The sequence below is a fragment of the Phyllobates terribilis genome, unplaced genomic scaffold (assembly GCF_046119375.1).
Source record: "Phyllobates terribilis strain yellow unplaced genomic scaffold, ASM4611937v1 Scaffold_3__8_contigs__length_932513732, whole genome shotgun sequence".
Lineage (NCBI taxonomy): Eukaryota > Metazoa > Chordata > Amphibia > Anura > Dendrobatidae > Phyllobates > Phyllobates terribilis.
In genome coordinates, this window is record NW_027362763.1 from 927,977,287 (window position 1) to 928,003,493 (window position 26,207).

Consider the following 26,207-nt stretch of genomic DNA (forward strand, 5'->3'; position numbering starts at 1 on the left):
TTCCAATCAGACGCATTCTAGTTACAAAAGGGGAAGAGACAGGGATGTCCACTCTCGCCCTTATTGTTTGACTTTGCCATAGAACCTCTGGCTCAATATTTCAGAGCCGGCGTCAGAATCCAGCGTACCTGGTCAAGTGCCAAGTCCCTGGACCATAAGAGGGGCCCACTCGGTGTGGGGACCCGGCCGCTCCGCCTGCATCTGTGCAGCCAGGACCACAGGCGCTGCTTGATTGCCAACACTTTACCAGACATGGCAGCACGCTGTAATCTGGAGGGTTAAACCAAAGCAAGAAACAGTATAATTCCTGACATCATACATTTAGTAGTGAAAAAATGTCTTCTTAGACATTGGTTGGAAAAACAAGTTCCTAGTATATCAGAGATAATAGACACTTTGAAATCATTACTGTTATTTGACGAAATAGATACAAAAAAAAAAACAAAAGTAAATAACAACAGAATTTTTTTTTTGAAAATGGAGAATATTTATTGAACACAGTTACACTCAAACAGAAATCACACAATTGAAGACAGCGTTTAGAGGTACATAATGGTATAGCTTTGAAGATCTGGGGAGAAATCTGGGGATATTGAAGATTTATATTTAATTTGTGATTCTAAAATGAAAAATTCTAGTTATTAACCGCTTCATGACTGGAGCATTTTCCGTTTTCGTTTTTTGCTTCCCTTCTTCCCAAAGCCATAACTTTTTTATTTTTTGGTCAATATGGCCATGTGAGGGCTTATTTTTTGCGGGAGGAGTTGTACTTTTGAATGACATCACTGGTTTTACCATATCGTGTACTGGAAAACAGGAAAAAAAATCCAAGTGCCGTGAAATTGAAGAAAAGTGAAATTCCACAGTGTTTTTTTTTTTTTTTTTTTTAGCTCGTTCACTGAATGCTAAAAATGACCTGCCATTATTATTCTCCAGGTCATTAAAAGTTTTAATATAGGTTCTTTTTTATTTAAGTGGCGAAAAAAAAATCCAAAGTTTGCTTAAAAAAAAGGCGCCATATTCCAAGACCCGTAGCATCTCCATTTTTCATGATCTTGGGCCGGGTGAGGGCTTATTTTGTTGTTGCATTTTATTGCAATGTTGCGGCGAACAAAAAAACGCATTTAACTAGTTAACAGCCGCGGGCGGAGGGCGGCTCGTGATTCCACCCGCGGCTGTTGCAGGCACAAGTCAGCTGTATAGATCAGCTGACATGTGCCCGCAAAGGTGCGGGCTCAGCGCCGGAGCCTGCACCAAACAGGGGGATCTGACTTGGGGCGTGCCATCAGAAAGGGGTTAATACATCATACATGTTTATCAGTTGAAGTATTGTTGTAACATTTTAAATGTTAAAAAAGATGAGATTGGTGATGTAATGATTACAAGTATGATTTTGTTACCTTTGTAGACATGTTTGTCTGATTTTCTCATCAAATAAAAATTTGTTAAACAAAAAAAAAAAGGTTTTCAAGGTTACATTTCTCAGCCATATAGTATTCTGTGGTCTGGGGTACATTTCTGTGATATTTATCACTACAAAAAAGAGTTCAAAAAATTTTCTAGTTTACATTTCTCAGCCATACAGAATTACGTGGTCTGCGGTACATTTCTGTGATATATAACACACCAAAAAAGTGTTACAATTTTTTACTGTATTCAATTAGTCATCCATGCAATGTAATGTGGTTAGTGGGCGACAATGATGTCAGAACCACACGAGACTGCCGAGGGAGTGACCGGAGGAATATTAGAGCCAGAGGAAGCTAGTGTGGCGCCCCATGGGCTGGTTGCCACAGCAGCGTTGCCTCCTTCACCGGAGGTGATATTACGCTTGGAAGCAGGAGGAGCTCCCCACGTCAGGTAAACCCCACATGCACACACAGGTTCTGATCCCTGACCTGAAGGGGGAGCTCTACACCCTATTTTTTGGAGCTGCCTTTTCTGGCAGAGGGAGAAGGAGAAAGTTCTGGGGAGCAGAGCAAGTGAAGAGCTCACCCCAGGCAGTGGAGCAGAGAACGCCGGAATCCTGGGTTGTACGGGCATTGCACATCCCGGCAAACGAATCTAGGGGACAGGAGACTACAAGTTTTCTGGCCACAAGCAGAAGCCCGGCAACACAGCGGTATAACTAGAGCACGGAGCTGCACCCAAGACGGCAGTACCCGTTATAGGTTCGCACCGCCTGCTAGTATGGAGCTTAGGGCAGGAGTGAAGAAAAGGGACCAAATGATAGCTCACAGACAGCGGGGCCCGCAATGGAGAAGCACAGCAGGCAGGCCTCCAAACCCACCTGACGGGGTGGACTCCGATTGCTTCCAGGCTGACTGGACTCTCCTGGACCTAGTGACCAGTGCCCTGGACTCCAAAGCTTTCTCTGCAGTAAAGGTAACTCCCCGCAGCTGTGCTACCACCGTGACTATCATCACTGCTGCCGCCCTTCTCTCTGCACCCTGTTTCCCCCGCCATCCTTCACATAAGCTTTCTCAATCCCTGGGGGCCCACTTCACCCATGGGAAGTGTTTCATCCCAGCTGCTATACCATCTCTCCCCCAGGGTCCACACAGCAGCGCTGGTCATCCCTGACCAGGCACCACAGGTGGCGTCACATAAAGACTACAAATCCCCTGTAAATACTTCCTTCATCTACTCGGCCAGGGCCACGGAGCTGGGCCACTGCTACGTGACCTCCCTGGAAGACTGCAGGCCCAGCTACTGAGTACCCTAGGCCCTTACGGCCGCTGCACTAGCGCAACAGAGGAGGCAGGAGCCTGTGGTCCGGATCCGACCAATTTCCCAGAAACACCAAGCCCCGAACCCAGGCCGCATCCTTTACCACTGGGGTTCTTGCAGACTGTGGATGGGAGAGCCAGGATTTAGGAACTGGTCAGCAGATTGCAGGGCCTAAGTGTGGCGCCCTGCAGCACATTGGTGCCACAGAACCCAGAAGGGTGCATGGATGAACTTCTCCACAAGAGGCCCTCACACATTCACACACCTCCACCCTACCACCTCAGACCTGCAGAGGGAGCCCTGATAGGGATATATATAGGGAGGGTGGAGCCAGGCAGCTCAGTTTAGTTTGGAGCTCAGTCAGAGCTCAGTCTGTGAGCAGAGAGCGTGCTGACGCTCAGAGAGCAGCGAAGAGGCAGCGCGCTGGCTGCCGTGCTTAGGTGAGCCAAGGCCTACAGCACAAGTGAAAGCCTAGTGAGGGCCTGAGTGTGGCCGAAGGCGAGAGGAGAAGGAATAAGTAGTGAGGGGGCAGAGGAGCATACCAGGCTCACCCCGATATATACCGGACACTGGGTCCGCGCCTACAGGGACCCTTTACACCCAGTAGGAACCACCAGAACCCCTGGAGGACTACAGGTCCCAGGTTCACCAAACGCTGACTACTGTACCAGGGCTAGGAGTCACGGAGGCCCCAGCGTCCAGGGAGAGTGATCTCCAAAGAGAAGGCCCTACCACCAGGTCAGCAGGTGAAAAGAGAGACAGTAACCAAGCTAGGCCTAGCTCCAGGCAGGTAAGAAGCTTAACAAGTAAAGCCACGGATCAAGAGGCCCTATACCCGCTCACTGGGGAGAGTCCAAAAGTGCGCCCTTCGCCTGAAGTACCCTGGACCGTGCCTGCAGCATCACCAGTAAAGGTACTGAAGCTTACCCCCGTGTGAGTGTCCGTCTTTCCTCCGGGACCGTCCTGCCGTCTCTCCCCTGCACCACCATCCATTACACCCCACGCTGCCCTGGAGCTAGCTTTACCTGTGGAGAGCCACACCATCCCTGCTGCCGTAACACCTGCTCCAGAGGACTGCTCGGCAGCGGCGGCCCCCTTAGCCACATTCCACAGGTGGCGTCACGGACTTTCCCAAATCCCCTATAAACTATTCCCCTTTTACTGACCGCCCTGGGTTACGGACCGGGCCAGCCACCATGATATCTCCCCAGCAACCAGAAGCCCGGCTGCCGAGTACTCCCACGGCCCAGGGGGCGCGTCATGTCTTGGCGTCACGAACAGGATTCCGTGCCCATTGCCACCGGGTACTGTGCGCCTTAAAAGACTGTGATACTCAGTGTGGTGAAGGGTTACCTCCATTCCCGAGATTTCCCGCCGTTGTCCGCCATTTTCCTGTCGCCGCGCAGGAAGAAGAGGGGCATAACCGCGGGAATCGGAGAGGCGTAACCGCTGGAAGCGCGCGAAGCCCAGTACACGCCCCGCCCCTGACGTCGAACCAGGAAGCGTCAGATCCTGGAAGGAGCCCAGAGGACGCTCTGACGTCAGGCGCGAGTGACGCAAGGTCCTGAAAGAAGACCGTCGTCCGCGGAGCTGCGGCCCACCGGATGAGAAGTGAAGAAGGTAGGCTAAGGTTCACTAGGGGGGTGCAACCATGGCCGACGACCAGCAAGCCGCCGGAGCACCGGTTAATGCTCCTGATGCCCAATTTGCGCCCGGCGCTGCACAGGCCAGAACGGCCGCTCCACAAGCAGGGGTCGTGACCCCGTTGATACCCATTGTTATGATCTGCTACAAACACTAAGGAAACAAAGGAGATCTGTCCCTACAATAGAACTAAGCTAGATCCCTACGGTGTAACGGGGAACCTGATCCTGCGATCAGACCCGCTAAAGTCCTCGGCTAGTCTGTACGAAGACCTATAGATGCAAGGGAGGGATCCCTACAAGAACTAGGGACTGGGATAAAGTAGGACACCTCCTAGCAGAAATTGTAGCAGTAAAAGACAAACACACAACAAAGAACATAAAGGTCCGAAGACCTAACCAAACTGACAGAAAAAGGTACTAAGCAACAGGCTAGCTTAAGAGTAGAAATTACAATGAAGTCCAGCAAGGCCAGGAGGGCGGAGCAGGACTAAATAGGCAAAAAAGGTCATGTGACCAGCAAGACAGAAAAAACCTAACAGGAGAGTTCTAACACCCATGGCCCTGCCGTATATCCCTGGAGCGAAATGGCTCCCCCAGTATAACGGCAAACCAGACACCCTGTCCGGATTCAAGAGAAAAATATGCGGTGTGCTGGATATGTACTCTATGACTGGCAAACAGAGAGCCGCTGTTGTACTAGGACAATTGACTGGTGCCGCAGAGCGGGAACTTGAAACCTGGCCAGCCGCAGACCAGGAATCAGTATCCGTTATCTTTAAGAGACTGCAAACTGTGTTTGAAAACCGCACTGAGATAGATCTCCGGATGAGGTTCTATCACTGTGTCCAGAAACCTGAGGACAGTGTCCGGGACTACACCTGGCGCTTACAGGAAGCCCTGCGGGCCCTGAAACAGGTTAGTCCAGCCCGCATACAAAATGAAAATAAAATGCTGACGGAACAGTTCATCCGGGGGTTGAGGTCCCAGGAGGAGAACAGGACTGTATGGTGGTGGGCCTTAGACCATCCAGATGCCACCTTTGACACCCTTAAGGACATGGCCATAAAGGGTCTGCAACCCCTTGAAACAACAGATACTGCTATCCAGCGTTACAAGAGTGGGGCCACCCCAGTGCCCACAGCACCCACTGCTCCTTCAGTAACGGCTGAAACAAAGAGGCAAACAGTGCCTCCTAGCAAGCTGGACAGCCTACGCTCTGAAGTGCGCCAGTTAAGTAAAACCCTGGCCACTGTCCTGAGCACCCTGCAGCTACAGACGGAGCCTGAGCTGGAAGGAAGGATCCTACTGGCCGACAGCCCTGAGGATGTCCCCTGGATGAGGAGGAAAAGGAGGACAATGCCACCCCGTAGGAGGACAACGCCACCCCGGAGGAGGACAACGCCACCCCGTGGGAGGACCAACGACCAACGTCACCCTCCAGAAGAATTCATCTGCTACCGCTGCCAGAAGGCAGGCCACACAGTGCGGAACTGTCCTTTAAATGAGCAAACCTTGGGGCCAAGGGCCAACACCCAGGAGTAGATCAAGCAGGCCCATCAAGCTGGTACCATCGGTTCGTGAGAGGAAGACCTTTCCTGTCCATTGTGCTGGATGGCATCATGACACCTGCCCTGCTGGAAACTGGATCTCAGGTAACCATCATACCTGATGTCCTCTACAAAAAGTACTGGTCCGTAGATGAACTCCAGCCGCCAGCCCCGAACCTCTCGGATGATGGTGCAGATGACACATGGAGCTGTCGCCCATTTCTACACGTCGGAGGCTCCGGCACTACTTGAACCCGGGTCACTTACAACCCAGGCACATGGGAGATCGGGCTTCAGGAAGCAAGTGGAGGCAGTCTCCCAGCCTCACGAGGAAAGAGAAGAAGCGGACACCTGAAGGAGATTACTGTATTGTCCTCCTTAGAATTTTTTTACTGGCTTTGTACTTTGTGCAAAGCTTTTATAAGTGTAGGAGTACATGAATAACTCTTTCAAAATATTTATATTCAAAAAAATTTTATAGATTCAATTAGTCATTCATACAGTTTATTGCGATTATTGTTACATTACGGTGGTATCGAAAAGTTGAAAAAAAATTACAAAATTTTTTAGGGATTCAATTAATCATCCATACAGTTTTACATGCTTTGTGTAAAATTACTGAGGCTTAAAATTTTTAAAAACCGCTTGTCCTGGTACAGTTAGAATATTTTTGTGTCAAAAATTGACTATTGTCACATATACTCTAAAACTTGGTTGGTGTGAATTTTTTTTTTTTTTTTAAACAAAAAACAAAACTGGGCTTGTACAAGTGTAGAAATTTGGTTGGTCAAAAATTTACTATCACCATCAAGTTTTTTTTTATTTTTTTACAGCAAAGATATTTTGTCACACAATTTGCTTTTGGAACAATCTTTTCAGTTAAAGAAGTTTAATTTCTTGCAAACTGTGTATTCTTGAACCCATGTCTGTCGGGGTAATGGGCCTTTAAGCCACTGTGTGTACCCAGCAACCCTACCTGTGGGAGTACTATGGGCCATTGTCTGAGTAAGCAATTTGTTATCAGCTTCTGTTGGTGGGATAAATGTGGAAACTTGCTCTGTGGGTGAAATTTTTTATTACCTTCTGTGGGGGTATTGTACCCAAACACCTCTGTGTACTCTGTAATCTGCAGCCGTGTCTGTACAAGTAGTGTGCCAAAAAAAATAAATTTTACTCTAGCTTTGTGTGTGGGCCTAAAGCCCATTAAAAGATTTAACTACTCATTCCAATTACATAGCCTCTAAATTGTCATGGATGGCTATTTTGTCTTGCAATATCAGCTGCTGACTCATTTGAGAAGTGGTTAATTTGCTTGATTGCTGCCATTCTTGGATGTAGCAACCATTTATCCAGTTGTGTCTCCGGAATAGAAACCTGATTCTCCGTTCCACGTGTGTACTCTGCAACCCTGCCTGTGGGTGGTTTGAGATTGGATGGCTGAGAGTGCGTCCAGTTCCTTCACTTTGTGATCCACAGGGTCCCCTCATAATCATGGCCCCAGTACAAACAAGAAAATAGGAACAGCGTACAATTCAGTTATCCCTAGCTGAAGTATTCACGCTTGGTTGCCTGCTTTAAACACTAATTTTTTCAAGGAAAACACTTCGGGCCCCCAGAAACCTAAGGCAAGGAAGGTGTACCAAGGTAAAGGGACTGGGACTGCCATTAGCAAGCCTCGTGGTGGACCGCCAGCTGTATCCAGAATCAAATTACAAGCTTTTTTATCAGCTACTGCTGGTGAAATTTTGGAGCTGTGGGGAAAATGTGTCAACAACATGCTATGTGGGTGAAATTTTTAACTTGACTGCCGGTAGCAAGCCTTGCTGTGGACCGCCAGCTCGACCCAAGATCATACTAAGAGCTTTTCATTGGCGGCATTTGTAACATACGCTAGTACTGGAGCAGACATTTCTGAGCTGTGCCCCATTGTCTAGGTGTGAAATTTTTAATCAGCTTTCTCAGGGAAATTTGAAAACATGTTGTGGGGGTGAAATTTATTACCAGCTTCTGTGGGAGAAATGTGTCAACAGCATGCTATGTTGGTGAAATTTGTAAGCTGCTATTGTAGGGGTACTGTGCCCGATGCTCTTTGGGTGAAATTCATAAGCTGCTAATATAGGGGTACTTTGCCCCAAGCTCTGTGTCTGAAATTTGTAAGCTGCTGATGTAGGGGTACTGTGCCCCATGCTCTGTGTGTGAAATTTGTAAGCTGCTAATGTAGGGGTACTGTGACCCATGCTCTCTGTGTGAAATTTGTAAGCTGCTAACGTAGGGGTACTGTGGCCCATGCTCTGTGGGTGAAATTTTTAACCGGACTGGAAGTAGCAAGCCTCTGTCTCTGTGAGGGCACTTTTAAAATTTGTATGTTATTCATTTACTTTCTATTTTACCATGATTGCTATGGTGAAAGAACCCCTTAAAGCCATTTTCCTATCCACATTTGTTTGCAGGGCAATTGTCCTGCTCTTACTCCCATTTAGCTTCCTTTTGCAGCCTCCATAGCCCTGACTATGACCATTTTACAGCCATTTTAAAGCACTGAAGTTTGTGTCCCCATTGATTTATATTGGGTTAGGGTCTGGGGTCAAGTTCGAGGTCAAGTTCAGACCCAAACACAAATTTTTACTGTATGTTCATTGAATCCGAATATCCACGGGTTCACTCATCTCTACTTGTGATATATACTCTAGAACTTGGTTCGTGGGAAATTTCGTTTGTTTGAAATAAAAAAACAAAATTGTCCTGGAACAGATGTAGAAATTTTGTTATTCAAAAATTGACTATTGTCACACTTGGTTTGTGTGAAACTTCATTTGTTTAAAAAAAAAAAAATTGGGCTGGTACAGGTGTAGAAATTTCATTGTTCAAAAATTGACAGTTGTCAAATATTCCGTAGAACTTGGTTTATGTGAAATTTCATTCATTTGAAATAAAACAAAAAAATTGTCCTGCTACAGGTGTACAAATTTGGTCCCTCGGTACTCGGTCCCCAGCCGCCACTATTTCTCCCATTGTGGTGTCCTTGTCTTCTACCAGCATGTGTCCAAGAGCATCAGCCATGCCCTTACCAACGTACTTACTGGCTTTGTCCACTTAATGAACAACACGTGGACAAGTTCTTGTGGCCAGGAACGCTACATTTCCCTGACCGCACATTGGGTGAACATTGCCAGTCACACCCTGGCACGGCACATGTGCTCCCAACACCGAGGATTGCTGGCCCTACTTCTATCAGGGTTTCCTCCACCTCCTACACCAGTTTCTGCACCCCATCCTGCTCCTCCTCATCCTCCATCTCCGATGTGTTATTTCAGAGCACGTCGTCCACATCAGCCAGAAGCTCTGCAGCACTGCCTCAGCAAAGCGGCAACAGGCTCTGCTGCAGATAATTTGTCTAGGAGAAAAACAGCACAATGAAGCAGAGTTACTTAAAGGAATAACAAACCAAAGAGATCTGTGTTTTTTGCCGCTCAATCTCCAACCAGGCATGGTTGCATGTGATAATAGGCTTAATCTGGTGAGGGCTGTGATGCTTGGCAAGCTGACACACATAACATGCTTGGCACATGGGCTCAACTTGGTAGTTCAGCGTTTTCAGAATATCTACCCAGATATTCCACAGCTTATGGTCAAGGTATGCCTTGTCAGCGCCATTTTATGCAATTCAGCTAGAGCTGCCATCGCTCTGACAGTGCTGCAGCAGCGCTTGCAAGTGCCGGCTCACCGACTGGTGTGTGATGTGACCACATACTGGAACTCCACACTGCACATGCTGGCAAGGCTTTGTGAGCAGCAGAGGCCAGTTGTGGAATACCAGCTCCAACACACCTGTCGGTATTCAGGTCAGCTTCCCCACATAACAACTGAAGAGTGGTGAGCAATGATGGCGCCATCATGAGCACAAAGATCCCGCTTCTGTGCTTATTTAAATAATTGCTGCTGACAATTCAACATGAAGCTTTGAATGTGGACCAGGTGGAGACGGAGAAAGACATGAGACAGGGAGATATTACCCAGCCTAGCCTCATCTCATCTGCTCAACATGGATTGGTTAGCATTGGGTGGGGGGTGAGGAGGAGGAACAGAAGCTGGCTGATAGTGGAAAAAAAGAGGCTAGTACATACACAAGCCTCGTCCCGCCTCTCTTTCATGGATGTTCTGAGGAGGGTAATGAGGAAGAAGAGGTAGAGAAGAAGGAAATGGAGAGTTGTCATAATGGTGGAGACAGGGAAGTGTTGGCTGTAGGGACCTTAACACATATGGCAGACTTTATGTACCGCTGCCTTTCCCATGACCCTAGGGTTACATTCATCTTGGCCAAATAAGAGTACTGGTTGTTCATTCTGCTAGACCCACGCTACAAGGAGAACTTTGCATCTCTTCTTCCTGAGGCGTAGAGGTCTTCTAAAATAGTGCTATAGCAGAAGGCCATTGTGGAAAATATGTTGAAAAAATTCCCATCAGACAACACTAGCGGCAGGGAGCAAGCTTCCTTGCCCAACCAAGGAGGAAAAGTGAGGGAGACACACACCAGGTACAGCAGAGGCAGGGGTACACTGTCAAAGGCCTGGGCCAATTTGATGATGCCCTCCCAGCATTGATACCCTCATTACTGGGTATTTTTGACAAGGAAGGAAACATTTAAAAAAATGATCAAGCAATACCTGACCGACCAAATCAGTGTACTCGCTAATTCTTCTGCAACCTTCAGCTATTGGGTCTCAAAGCTGGAAAATTGGCATGAGCTGTCCCTCTATGCCTTGGAGGTGTGCTGCCCTGCCACTAGCATTTTGTCTGAGCGGATTTTTAGTAATGTTAAAAGGCTCGGATGCCGCACACAGCACGCAGAGAATATGGCAGAGGTTTAATTCAAGATTTGGTTTCTCCACGCAGGGAGTGTAAATTGAAGTAACCCAACAATAAAACAGTAAAATCGGACAATAAACGATTGTGGTTTTACTATTACATGGAAAGGATGAACAATACGTTGCAGTCTCAAAAGTTCAGGCTGAATAAGAGAAGGTAGATTACTGGAGGCTTGCACTTATCTGTCCTTTAGCGATAACTACGTCCGTCTTCAGACACTTACTCCGGATGGTGTCCATCTTCTGGCAGCAGTGGGCGGTCTCGGGTCTCACCCACTGGGCCCTCAGTCCTTTTGATCACACGACAGCAGTCACGACTCCTTTAAGAGCCGTAGCAAGCTCCTCCGGCGTACAACAAACTGCGTTAGGATCACTAATCCCGGGTGCGTTCTCACCTGTCACCGTCAGATGTCTGGAAAACTGTGGTGATGCATGTAACTGAACGATCACTTTCTGTAGGCCCGGTACAGACCGCACGCCCCTTGTTTTGTGGCAACCTGTGTCACCCGTTTGTCCGTCACCGCAGACAGGTCAGCACATCTCTATTTCACCGAGGACAGGGCAGCACGTCTCTCTCTCTCGTTGTCGGCAAGTCAGACTGTTTCTCCCCTACTGCCGGTCTGCTCTCCACAACCAACTGTCTCTTTCGCGCGAGCCCAGACACCTGACTTCCTCTCTTCCGTCCCTCTCCTCTGTCTCCCAGCACTGTCCAGGAAGTCCCCCGTGCACTCTTAATCCTGTCCCCTGGCAACACTGGGCAGGACCCTGGCAGTTCTGGCGCCGGAGCTCCGCACCTGTCCCTAGTCAAGTCTTCCTTCTTACACTCCCGCTCCCTTTGAGCTCGCCATTCCACGGGCGAGAGTTTTTTCACCAGGCGCTCACACTCTCTGACCTCTTGGATGATACATTGCCAGATGAACTGATCCTGATTGTAACGGATAGGCGGCACACTAGCCGTGGATCGTTCAGACCGGCGTAACGCAGTTGGAGCGCAGGGTACTTGAGAGTCGCTGGGGTTCCCAACTTCGCCCGGCCCAGCCTGACGGAGCGGTGGGCCCTCCTCTCTTGTGTGGGAAGCTGTGGGCGATGTGAGACTGGGGATCGCAGCCACTATCGTCTCTTCCTCCTCATCATCGTAGATGGGCGCACTGGGTGTGGGATCTCTCGTCCTTGTGCTGAGTTCTTCCTTCTTTTCCTCATCGCTAGACAAACAGGGCCGTAACATGCTTCAATTGACGATTCTAGTTGAAGCCGCTTCTTCTCCCTCAGGCTGAACCTCATACACCGGTCCTTCAGGACTAACTCTCCATTTCACTCGATACGGGGTCGACTCCCACTGTCTACTCAGCTTGCCCCGGGGTCTCTTGTCCCATACCAACACCCATTCTCCTGACCTAAGGGCTGTCCCCCGAAGAGGTGGCGTTTCATGGTGCCTATGTTCCTTAAACTCCTGTTGCACCAACCTCCGAAGAGTCTGCAACCGGTGCCGATGCTCCCGGACCCAGGTAGATGGGCCCGTCCGGGGCCAGTCCTTCACGGGATCTAGTTTGAGCTCGGTGATCTCCCTACCCTTTTGTCCGAACAGCAGGGTGTAGGGGGTGAACCCTGTGGCACTATGTACCCGGATATTATAGACCCACACCAGCTCGGCCACAAACTCCGGCCAGCGTACCTTCCGATCTTCTTCCAAGGTTAGAAGCATCTGGATCAAAGTTCTGTTGAAGCGTTCACAGGACCCATTCCCTTGTGGATGGTAAGGGGTGGTCCTAGACTTCTCGATCGTGTATAGCCGTGCAGCTCCTCCATCACCCGTCCTTGGAAACAAGCTCCTTGATCGGAGTGAATTCTCTTCTGACAGCCATAGACCCTGATGAAGTCCCGACAGATAGCCTGGGTAGCAGATTCAGCTGTCTGATCACTGGTCGGAGTTACCACCGCGAATTTCGTGAAGTGGTCGGTCATGACCAGGCAATGTCCATACCCAAGATGCGCCGGCCCGATGGTCAAGTAGTCGATCATCAACAACTCTGGAAGGTCTTTTCAGGCCCAAAGTGTGCTCCCCGCTCGTGTGCTTCCTTGGCCAGTGTCCCGATTACACTCTCTGGAACCACTACTTGCCAAGTGGGGCCGAACTACCGTACCAAGTGGACCCATCTGTACAACAAGCTGTCCTGCAGGCTCAGTCTCTCCCACTGCTGCAGCATCCTCAGCCCCTCTGGCATCAGGGTCCCCCTTTCTTCGCGGTTAGGGACTTGTTTCAAAGCCATGTTATCTTAATTTTGGGCCCTTTATTGAACAACTCCATATAGACCACGGTTGGCAAGTTAGAACTGTAAGATTCACTACGTGAACCACTGGTGTTTTGTGGAAAAGCACATGTACACTGTGTTCCAAATTATTATGCAAAAAGTGTTTAGGAGTGATAAGGGAAGAATTTGTTTGTTTGTCAGTTAAACTCATTGATGGTGATGTTTGTCAGGGCGCTTTATATCACTGTAAGCAATTGCAGACTCCTGTGCTAATTAGTTTGGCAGGTGTGTCCAATGAAAGGCAAGACTACTTAAGAAGGCTGTCCCACATTATTAAGCAGCCTACATTTTCTGCCATAATGGGAAAGAAAAAGGATGTGTCGGCTGCTGAGAAGCAACAAATTGTGGAGTGTTTGGGTCAAGGCATGACTACAATCAACATTGCCAAGACAATTCATCCTGATCATCGCACAATCAAGAAGTATGTAGCTGATTCACAGTACACACGTGTGCGTGCTGATAAGGTAAAATTGAGGACTCTTTCCTACAGGCAATTACGTCAGGTTAAAAGAGCAGCGGCAAAAAAGCCTTGTCATAGCAGCAGACAAGTTTTTGAAGCTGCTGGTGCCTCCAACGTCCCCCGAACAACAAGATGCAGAGTCCTTCAGAGGTTTGCAGCTGTGTGTAAGCCATCCTGTCGACCTCCTCTATCCACTGCACACAAGCAGAAACGGCTCCAGTGGGCCAAACAATACAAGAAGACTGACTTCAAAACTGTTTTGTTCACCGATGAGTGCCGTGCAACGCTCGATGGTCTAGATGGATGGAGTGGAGGATGGCTGGTTGATGGACACCCCACGCAAACACGGCTACAGCGCCAACAAGGAGGAGGTGGAGTAATGTTTTGGGCTGGAATCATGGGGAGAGAGATTGTCGGCCCCTTTAGGATCCCTGAAGGGGTAAAGATGAACTCCATAATGTATGTGGAGTTTCTCAAACAGCACTTCCTGCCATGGTTCAAGAAGAAGAACCGTGTATTCCGCAGCAAGATCATTTTCATGCATGATAATGCACCGTCTCATGCTGCACATAACACATTTGCATCTCTGGCTGATATGGGCATAAAAGGGGTCAAACTTATGGTGTGACCCCCATGCTCCCCTGACTTCAACCCCATTCAGAACCTCTGGAGCATCATCAAAAGGAGTGTCTATGATGGCGGGAGGCAGTTCACATCTAAGCAACAGCTCTGGGAGGGTATTCTGTCCTCATGCAAAACAATTGAAGCAGAAACCATCCAAAACCTGACAAATTCAATGGACGAGAGAGTTCAGAAGCTCCTTTCGAACAAGGAGTCCTATGTGCAAATGTAACATAACCTGCTAATGCTTATAATTTCAAAAATTACCATTTTTTTGCTCTTTATTAAAATGAACAGGTTGATCGAAGAGTGTGGGGGATCTAAGAGTGTGGCAACCCAGTAGTCAGGATTACTTCGAATTCTGACAATCTGAGGGTCATGTTGCAGGTAGTGCAGCAAGAAGGCACTCATGTGTCTTGCGCATCTAGGAGACCCAAAATTATTTTCCGGGCTAGATGCAGCTAAAAATTATTAGTAATTTGAAAGCTGGTGGAGCTTAGTATAGATGGCCTATTAGAATCAGTACTGCAAACTGCTACAAAGCCCAAATTATTTTCCACCCAAGATACAGATAAACATGATAAGTAATTTTAAATCTGGTGGAGCTTAGTATAGATGGCTTAATAGAATCAGTACTGCACACTGCTACAAAGCCCAAATTATTTTCCAGCCAAGATACAGATAAACATGATTAGTAATTTTAAAGCTTAAAACAGTTGGTGAGGTGATTTTAACAAATCATCAAGCTTTTACTCTCCCCAGGATGACACAGGGGTAGAAAAGTCGTTTTGAATCCATGATTTGTTCATCTTTATGAATGTGAGTCTGTCTACATTATCAGTGGAGAGCCGCGTGCGCTTATCTGTCAGCACGCCACCAGCAGCGCTGAACACACGTTCAGACAGAACGCTGGCTGCAGGGCATGACAAGATCTCCAAGGCGTAAGTGGCGAGCTCCGGCCATTTATCCAGATTGGAAGCCCAAAAAGAGCAAGGGTCCAGTGACACAGTCATGGCTTCAATGTTTACTTGGAGATACTCCTGTACCATCGTCTCTAGGCGTTGACTATGTGTCAGACTTCTTGTCTCCTGTGGCCTTGCAAAGGATGGGCTAAAAAAGTGGTGAAATGATTCCGCAAAATTGATGTTACCAGCAGCTACTATGTTTCTGTTACGGTTTGAGTGCTGAACACTCGACGGTCCCACGGTTGGCAAGTTGGAAATGTGAGATTCACTACGTGCACCACTGGTGTTTTGTGGAAAAGCACATGTAAGATTCTGCAACAGTCTCTGCTGATACTCCTGCATGCGTGCATCCCTTTCTATGGCAGGAATAATTTCTGCAAATTTACTTTTGTACCGGGGATCTAACAGTGTGGCAACCCAGTAGTCAGGATTATTTCTAATTCTCACAATTCGAGGGTCATGTTGCAGGTAGTGCAGCAAGAAGGCACTCATGTGTCTTGCGCATCCAGGAGCACCAAGTCCCTGTTGTGTTGGTGGCGAGGTAACAATCATGATTCCTTCCTCTGTCCTCTCCCCTCAACCTCGCACAACAGAAATGTGATCAAGGTCTCCCTCATCTGATGAGTCTTCCATCAGTTCGTCCTCCACTTCTTCCTGGGCTACTGCACCTTCATCACTAGTTTGGCTGCTACCATGCGCCTGGGAAAACCATCTCCCCCACCCTCACAAGCCTGCCGCCTTGGTGCTGCAACATGTGCAGAGTTGAATTCCACCGGGTAGGCACATCGCATTTTAGCCGGTGAAGTGGCAGGCCCAACGACTTCTGTAGAGATGTAAGTCGCTGAGCTGCGGGATGCGAACGGCGGAAGTGAGCACACAGCGACCGTGCCCTCTGCAGAAGGCCATCTAGTCCGGGATAGTGGGCTAAAAATTGCTGGACAACCAGGTTCAACACGTGAGCCATACAAGGCACATGTGTGACATTGCCCCTACGAAGGGCCGCACCCAGGTTTGCAGCATTGTCGCACACGGCCTTCCCTGGTTTCAGGTCCAGTGGAGACAACCATTCATGAAACTGGTTCTCCAGAGCTGACCACAACTCCTCAGCTGTGTGACTCACATTTCCCAGACATTTCAAAGTAAAAACCGCCTGATGACGTTGAGCCCTGCTGCCAGCATAGTAAGGAGGTGTGCAGGATCCCTTCTGCGCAGTTAGAAAACTTGTGGCATGACCAGACAGGCTTTGGGTGCAGGTGGAGGACCGAGAGGAGGTTGAGGAGGCAGAAGCAGTGGAGGAACTTTGAGATAAAGAGGATTGACGCACAACTCTTGGGGACGGCAAGACTTGGACAGCAGCCCCTTGACCTGCTGTCACCATAGTTACCCAGTGCCCAGTCAGCGACATGTAACGCCCCTGTCCATGCCTACTCGTCCAAGTGTCTGTGGTGAATTGCACCTTGTCACACGCAGAGTTTCTCAAAAGAAGCGGTGATGTTGTCTGCGACATGCTGGTGGAGCGCAGGCACACCTTTCTTTGAGAAGTAGTGCCGACTGGGCATCTGGTACTGGGGCACTGCGACGGACATAAGGTCTCGAAAATCCTCTGTGTCCACCAGGCGGAAAGGAAGCATTTCTGTAGCCAAGAGCTTGCAGATGGTGAAATTCAACCTCTTAGCTTTCTCATGGCTAGGAGGAAATGGTCTTTTACTTGTCCACATCTGAGGGACAGAGGGCTGGCTGTTGTGATAAAACGGGGTTGAGAAGGGTGTCCCCGGCAAACTGCCAGTCTGTGAGGAAGATGCAGGCGGACATGTTAGGTTGCCTTGATCCAAAGGTGGTGCTATCAATGTCGGACAGCGCTGAACACCAGCTGGTGTTTTCACCTCCAAAGAAAATGATGACCTGCCAATCACGCTGGCTGTTGCGGGTAAAGAGGTGGCAGGTCTGCGTCCCAAAACAGGTGTGACCTCTGTCCCCCCAGTCACAGAGGATGAAGAGGCCGCGGATGCACAAGATGTGGCAGACGGTGGTTGGCCCGGCCGGCTAGGCCGCATTGTAGCACAGTGAGCTTCCCACTGCAACTTATGCTTCATGTCCATGTGCCGGTTCATGCATGAAGTACTCAAACTATGTATTTTTTGGCCTCTACTTAGCTTTTGCTGACAAATGTTACAGATAACACGAGTTGGGTCATCTTTATCGATGCAGAAAAAAATTATATTGAATTTGCAACCTGATGGAGGTCAGTATAGATGGACTAATAGAACAAGTCCCACACACTGCTAGAAACCGAAATATTTTTTCAGACCTTGATGCAGAAAAAAATTATATTGAATTTGCAACCTGATGGAGGTCAGTATAGATGGACTAATAGAACAAGTCCCACACACTGCTAGAAGCCTAAATATTTTTTCAGAGCTCGATGCAGAAAAAAATTATATTGAATTTGCAGCCTGATGGAGGTTAGTATAGATGGACTGATAGAACAAGTCCCACACACTGCTAGAAGCCAAAATATTTTTTCAGAGCTAGATGCAGAAAAAAATTATATTGAATTTGCAACCTGATGGAGGTCAGTATAGATGGACTAATAGAACAAGTCCCACACACTGCTAGAAGCCGAAATATTTTTTCAGAGCTCGATGCAGAAAAAGATTATATTCAATTTGCAACCTGATGGAGGTCAGTATAGATGGACTAATAGAACAAGTCCCACACACTGCTAGAAGCCGAAATATTTTTTCAGAGCTCGATGCAGAAAAAAATTATATTAAATTTGCAACCTGATGGAGGTCAGTATAGATGGACTAATAGAACAAGTCCCACACACTGCTAGAAGCTGAAATATTTTTTCAGAGCTAGATGCAGAAAAAAATTATATTGAATTTGCAACCTGATGGAGGTCAGTATAGATGGACTAATAGAATGATGCTATGCCCAAAAGGTTTTACTTTACTAGGTGCAGTAAAAAAAAATTGTATTCTATACACAGGTGGTGTAGCTTGCAACACAGATAGGCTACTCCACCGACTAACACACTCTGCAATAGGCCAAAAATGATTTGCTTTGCTAGATTTAGCCAAATGCTGTGAAAAAAACTTGCACAGCACTGGCACAGACCTGCCTGGCAAAAAGTGATAGGAACTGATGTAACCTAGCCCTGAAAAGGACTGCAATTACAATTAGTCTTTACTCCAAACCTATCTATTTAAGAGCACAGACCTGCCTGATAAAAGTAGTAGGAAATGATGTAACCTAGTCCTTAAAAGGACTGCAATCACATCTCTTCCCTGCTCCCAAGCTATCTGTAGATTTGTGTGAAAATTGGCTTGAAATTAACAAAGTATAGCGCACACAGCAACAGCGGTGCCGTCTAACACGCAGCTGCAGCAGTGAGAAAATGGTGGTGACGGGGAAAATGGCTGGGTCTTATAGGGCAAGGACATGTGACATACACTGCCAATGACACATGCCCTTGCTTGTGTGAAAAAAAGCAGTTCGCTCCATGTGTGTGCTGCTGATAGGCTGACAGACTGCACTGCCCCACTGTAAATGCGGGGAAGAGAAAAAAAAATGGAGATCTTCATTATTTCTGCAGAGATCCATCCCCTGCCCCTCCCCCCGCCCCGCTGTACACTCAAACTGCGTATTAACATTAATTTTCAGCATTACTGAGAAAAAATCCAGTTATGATTTTGGTGCACGAACAGTTATCGAACATAACCTCAAACAGCCGAATTTTTTTCAAATCGTTCGTGTTCGCCCAAAACAGCTCGAATTTGAGATTGGCGAACAGTTCGAGTCGAACACCGCTCATCTCTACTCCTCAGCATCGCCGGCATCTTCCCGCTCTGCGCTGTGACTGCTCAGGAGAGAGCGCGGTGTAAAGACGTCACCGCGCCCTCTGACCTGAGACATCACAGTGCAGCAGCCGTGGAGGATGCAGGAGCTGCTGCGGAGGCACGGGGAGGGGTTAGTATTGTGCCGGGTGCCGGAGCCCTGAGCAAGTGGGGGGGGGGGAGCGGGCACTGACACCACTCTCCTCCGCTCACGGATCCCAGCATTTGCGCAGGTGCTGACGCCGGCCCAGGTGTCCGGCGTGCGTCCTTGCTTCTAGGGGGGGGCAGCTGCCCCCCCCGCCCTACTGTGGGTACGCTCATGTCCTTTACAGCTGACAATTGTATCGTATCTGGCGGTTCCAACTGTTCTGGCATCCCCAGGATCTGGGCCATTTCGGTCCTGGCGGGAAGAATGAGCTCATTCGGATTCAGGTTCACGCATCGTACCACCACGTTTCCCTTATGGACGGTAGCCAAAGTCTGTGCTACCAATAGACCCGGAGGCACCTTGTCCACGGTGGTTGACTCGATCTGAATCTCTACCCCTTCTAGTGGGGTGCAGGCTCGGACAGGCAAAGTGAGGACTGTCTGTCCTGGTGGTAAGGTGAGGGTGTTGGTGGCGGGTATTATCACCTTTCCCAGAACTTTTCCCCCACTCGAGTTCTCTTGCGCCTGGGCATCCCTGATCAGCTGCTGGAGGGCCTTCCTTTGAGGCGCTCTAGAGTTCCACCGCCCTAGCGTGAGCTCTCGTGGTTCCCTAATCAGGATCTGCCCTATTTCCTTCAGCACGTTCATACCGAGGGTCACTGGTGGTCCTGGGCCGTCATTTCCGCCTGTCAGGACGACTCCTTTTCTTCCCACATCTTGTCCGCACACCCGGATGTGTAACCACACTACTCCTGTGACAGGAATGGGCGGTTGGTTAGCGGCTGTGAGCTTTATCAAGGGACCCCCTTCGTTTCGTGCCATCTCTGGGTACCGCTGACGGAAATAAGTTTCTTCCATGGTGGTCACTTAAGATACCGTGTCGATCAAGCAGTGAACCGCCCATCCGTCAAGCTCGGCCCACACTGTCGGGCTCATGGATATTAAGTCTTCGGGACTCACTGCCTTCCTCCGCTCCGGGTTGCATCCCTCACACCCGGAGCCTGTCAGTTTAACAGCTGCCAGGACAGAGGCCTTCCTCGACTGGCACTGCTCCTGGCGTAATGCCCCATGCCCCCACAATTCCAACACGTTGGTCCCCTGTCTGCAGGGGGTCATCTGCCACCCGATTGGGCTCTGTTCCAACCTGGGGTCTGGGCTCGTCTTAAACTTCGCCCGGGGGTCTCGGGTCAACTGTTCCGGCTCTCACTGATTGAGCCACTCGAATATTGTACCACTCTTCTTGCATTTCTTGGATCTCCCGCCGCATCACTCGGGCCCATTCTGGTTCGGCCGTGGGCGATGGGGGCACTGCATTGCCCCGGACCATCCATGCCAGGGTCACTACCCCCATCTCCTGTTTCCTAACGCGGGCCTCTGCCCCTGCCTCCAGAAATGTCATACGCGGGTTGGTGCGCAAGCGCTCTCGCAAGGCATCTCTGAGGCCGGCTATGAACTAGTCCCTAAGTACTAGGTCCGGGGGCCCCACTAGGTTCATTTTCCTAGTGATGTAAGTGTACACACTCTGTAGGGCGTTGACATATTAGGTCACAGTCTCCCCCTCCCTTTGTACCTGTTGGAACAGTCGCATCCTTAACTCTGCCACATTAGTAGTGTCCCCATGCATTTCTTCTAATATCCGTACCACCTTTTCCAACGTATTTCGGTCAGTGGGGGAACGAAACATTACTCACTGTCGAGCTTCTCCTTCTAAAGCCAGCAAAGCTATCTCTGCTTGCATATCGGGGGTGATTGGGTGCATCCGTAACATGCACTTAACCCATTCTACCCAATCCCACAGCATCATGTTGTCTCCGGTAAACTTTGGGAGATTATTCAACATGGCTCCCAGGGGTAGGCTAGCTGTAGGGGCTCTCGCGCTGGCCTGGTCTGCCATGCCTACAACTGCGTCTGGGGACGACATCCTGCCAACTACGCCAAATTTTAAAAGGCTCGGATGCCGCACACAGCACACAGAGAGTATGACAGAGGTTTAATTCAAGATTTGGTTTCTCCACGCAGGGAGTGTAAATTTAAGTAACCCAACAATAAAACAGTAAAATTGGACAATAAACGATTGTGGTTTAACTATAACATGGAAAGGATGAACAATACGGCACAGTCCCAAAAGTTCAGACTGAATAAGAGAAGGTAGATTACTGGAGGCTTGCACTTATCTGCCCATTAGCGATAACTATGTCCGTCTTCAGACACTCACTCCGGATGGTGTCCATCTTCTGGCGGCAGTGGGCGGTCTCGGGTCTCACCCTCTGGGCCCCCAGTCCTTTTGACCACACGACAGCGGTCACGACTCCTTTAAGAGCCGTAGCAAGCTCCTCCGGCGTACAACAAACTGCGTTTGGATCACTAATCCCTGGTGCGTCCTCACCCGTTGGTCACTGTCAGATGTCTGGAAAACTGTGGTGATGCAGGTAACTGAACGATCACTTTCTGTAGGCCCGGTACAGACTGCACGCCCCTTGTTTTGCGGCAAGCTGTGTCACCCATTCATCCGTCACCGCAGACAGGTCAGCACGTCTCTATTTCACCGAGGACAGGGCAGCACGACTCTCTCTCATTGTCGGCAGGTCAGACTGTTTCTCCCCAACTGCCAGTCTGCTCTCCACAACCAACTGTCTCTTTCGCGTGAACTCAGACACCTGACTTCCTCTCTTCAGTCACTCACCCTCTAGCTGGTGGCCCACCACTTACACCCTACACTAAGGTATCGATGTGCTTTGCTTTAACTGGTCCTTTATACACTGCTTCACATGGCAGTCTGTTTGGCTAATTAGCCTATTATATATGTGTGACATACCTGGTGGCGGGCTTGCATAGTGCACCATCTCTCACTATGCAAGATCGCAAACTTTATCTTCAGTCCAGTCTGCTAGCCTGGCTTCTTTCCATGCTGTCTGTTTGTCTGTGTTCTGACTGCTTAGGGCAGCTGCCTGGTTACTTCCTGATTCTTGTAGCTGCTGTGGGCACACCCCTAATGCGTCCTCAGCCTATTGCTGTCTGTCACTGGATATTTAAACCAGCTTCACTTGGAAGCTGATGCCTGAGCAACTTTATCATCCAGTGTGCTCCTTGTCTCTGAATGTGCCAGGTCCTGTTTCTCCTGCCTGTCTGCCTTCCTGGAGGCTGTATTTCCAGGCCTGTCTGAACACGCTCCTAGCCTGTACATCCCGTCTTCTAGGGGCCGTATACCTAGTTCTGCTATCTGTGTTTCTTGCCTGTCTGTCCGCCTTCATGGAGGCTGTATTTCCTGCCTGTCTGAAGACGCTCCTAGCCTGTTTGTTTCTGCCTCTGGGGGCCGTAAACCCAGGCTCGTTCCTGTATTTTGCTGCAGTAACAGTTCCTGTCTGAACTGTCTCCTAACCTGTTACTTGTCTTGTCTCTATGTCCTTTTTCTCCCTTTTGCTGCAGTGTCTGAACCAGCTCTTGGCTATACCTAGGCTCGTTCCTGTATTTAGTTGCAGTTCAGTTCCTGTCTAAACTGTCCCCTAACCTGTTACCTGTTTTGTCCCTTTGTCCGTTTCCTCCCTTTTGCTGCAGTGTCTGAACCAGCTCTTGGCTATACCTAGGCTCGTTCCTGTATTTCGTTGCAGTACAGTTCCTGTCTGAACTGTCTCCTAACCTGTTACCTGTTTTGTCCCTATGTCCATTTCCTCCCTTTTGCTGCAGTGTCTGGACCAGCTCTTGGCTATACCTAGGCTCGTTCCTATATTTCGTTGCAGTACAGTTCCTGTCTGAACTGTCTCCTAACCTGTTACCTGTTTTGTCCCTATGTCCATTTTCTCCCTTTTGCTGCAGTGTCTGAACCAGCACTTGGCTATACCTAGGCTCGTTCCTGTATTTCGTTGCAGTACAGTTCCTGTCTGAACTGTCTCCTAACCTGTTACCTGTTTTGTCTCTTTGTCCGTTTCCTCTCTTTTTCTGCAGAGTCTGTACCTGCACCTAACTCATACTCGTTTTCGCTGTACTTCTGTTTATGAGTTTGGAGTCCACTCGCTACTTCTTTGCAAGTACCTTGTGTGTATCTGGTTCTGCCTTTCCCTTCCAGTCTGTTCCGTGTGAACAGAGCCCTGTCCCCTCTGCTCTGTCTTTGCTCACTGCTTTGGCGGTTTATCTCTGCTCTGCTTTACTTAACCGCTCTGGCGGTTTCTGCCCGCTCTGCTCAGCTTTGTCCACCGCATCTGCGGTTTCGCTCTGCTCATCCTTGTCCGCCGCACTTGCGGTTTCGCTCTTCTCTGCCTTGTCCACCGCATCTGCGGTTTCGCTCTGCTCTGCCTTGTCCACCGCATCTGCGGTTTCGCTCTGCTCAGCCTTGTCCATCGCATCTGTGGTTTTGCTCTTCTCAGCCCTGTCCACCGCACTTGCGGTTTCGCTCTGCTCAGCCTTGTCCACCGCACTTGCGGTTTCGCTCTGCTCAGCCCTGTCCACCGCACCTGCGGTTTCGCTCTGCTCAGCCCTGTCCACCGCACCTGTGGTTTTGATCTGCTCAGCCTTGTCCACCGCACCTGCGGTTTCGCTCTGCTCAGCCTTGTTCACCACGCCTGCGGTTTCACTTTACTCTGCTTGATTACCGTGTAGCACCCTGAGGATTCGGCTGCTACAGGGGTATTGCACCTCAACCCAGAGGTGTGATATTCCACTCCCGGGTAAGGAAGGAGTGTGGAACTGAGCTCAGATAGACTGCATGCACTACATACATCCCATTCCAGAGGAGCAGGCCGACGGCACTCCCACTTAGAAATGTGCAGGTGCGACCGAGCCTGTTCCTGGCTGGAGTGGGAGGGGGGAGGAACATCCCATGTAGTGTAGGGGCAGATAGGGGGAGCAGTCTGGGTAGAGGTAGGAGCTCATTGGGTGCTGGTCACCTGAGCTCACACATAGAGGGATATATAAGGAGGGCACCAACTAGGATCAGGGTCAGACGCAGAGGAGCCTGTCAGTCAGTCAGTCAGCTGCAGAGAACAAGTCTGCTGCAGAGGAAGTCAGCCTGCAGCAAGGGAGCAGAGCAGACCTGAGCCTGAAGAGAGAGAGAGTGGAGTGCAGAAAGACCCAGAGGGGGGACAAAGAAGGGACCCAAGAACCCAAATAAGAACACCGGGTGAGGAGTCAGCAGAAGGGTACCGGAACCCAAGCTGGTGGGGGTAAAGACATTCCCCAGCCAGAGACCGGAGACCGTGGGCAGTGTCTGTCACGGTCACCCACTACATTCACCCTGAAGGCACACCACATGGAGGGTCAGGGAACCTGAGGCCAAAGGTTGCCCAACAGAAGGCCCGAGGGAGCTGGATTTAGGTGAATCACTGGTGGGGACGGCTGAAGAAAGGACAGAGGGAGAGCTCAGGGCCACGCTCCGGACTTGTTTGGGGGTTGGCCGGATCCAGGACCTGGTGGACGCAGCACGGCTCGGGAGGTCACTTGGAGCTAGAGTGACCAGGAACATCTGCAGTAAGTAAAGACCCTTAACTGCACTACCCGAGTCTGTCATCATTACCGGCTGCACCGCACCACCACAACCCCCATCCTCTGCGCCTGTCCCCTCTGAGGCTATACCCCTCCCGTTGGGGGTTATCCCACCAAGCTGCGCATCCACCATCAGCCTCAGCGGACCCTGCTGCAGCGGCGGCCACAGTGACCGCATCACAACGGGTGGCGTAGTCGACACAACGAACTTTAATAACATCAGTAAAGACTGCCACATAACCCTGAGCTTGACGCCCTGGGCACGGGACCGGGTCACAGCCGCTCGGAGACTACAACCCCCCATCTGATCCGGTGCCGGGTATTCCCCTCGAAAAGGAATATGTCCCAGGGGGCGCGTCAACTTTGGCGTAGTCGGCAGGATTACGTGCCCACAACAACCGGGTACTGCGTGCCTGAAGAAAAGTGCAAGTTTACCTCAGAAAGAAGACTCCTGCCGGTTCCGGAGGGTCCACGCCATCGGACTCCATCACCAGTCGTTTCCCGCCGATTGTCCGCCATTTCCAGCTTGTTCCCGCCATCTGCAGAGTTTCCCGCCACTGGGAAGCGATTCCCGCCAAAACCGCAGATTTCCCGCCTTGGAAGAGCAGCGGACGCCATTATGGGCGTGCCAAAGGAGGGCAAGAGGCCACCTCCCATCGTGGGCCAGGACAGAAAATGGCGCCAAAAGTGGAAACCGCCCCCACCAACAGAGACTGTGATGCTGGAGGTGTCTGTCAGCGTGAAAGAACTTCCCCTGGAGCTGACAGTCACCGAGTTGCCCCGGGACCGCCCTCGAAGTGGGAGGAGACGAAAGAAAAGAGCAAAGATGGGTGTCGCTTGGAGCAGTCTAGAACGAGCGCACCCGGAGGCAAGGTGTCCAGAGCGAGAGCACCCGGAGTCGAGAAGAGAAAGAGTAGACCCGGGAATGGAGCGGCAGCAGAGCAGCACCGGCCCGCTGGCCAGGAGCCTGCAGAAGGAAGAAGGAGGAGAGCAGAGCAGCACCGGCCCGCTGGCCAGGAGCCTGCCGGGAACAGAGCAGAGCAGCACCGACCCGATGGTCAGGAGCCTGCTAGAGTCAACAACCCCGCTAGGCTTAGCGGAGATCCTGGCGCAGCTTCCCCGAGATCGGGAGTGCGCGCGGAGTGCCCTGGAGGGCCTCGCGGGAAGGATGGCCCGAGTGCAGAGGGAGATCCTGGCGGAGTGGGGCCGGGAGATGGCCCAGCAAGCTGGAATCCGTCCACGGAACCCGCTCCCTTGGAAGGAGACACCGACTACCTCTGCGGATGACGCGGGAGGACCCAAGGCCGGAGACGGCGCAGAAGAGGGAGCAAGACATATGGCAGCAGGTAAGGGGGATGCCTATACCCCATACCGGAAGACCACTTACCTGCCCCAGCTCCCCGTCGCAGAGCCCGAAAGTCCCCCTGCCGTACCCGAGACCGCCATGACACCGCCACCGACTAGGCCCCAACCGGAAGCCGCCGTCGCGACCCCAGTGACGTCACGCGTCGTGACCCGGAGCGTGGCGCAGGAAGAAGAGCCTCCGGCCTGGTCACAGGGCCTAGCGTTTCCGGGCGCCGCATCCAAAGCCGAGCGATCTACC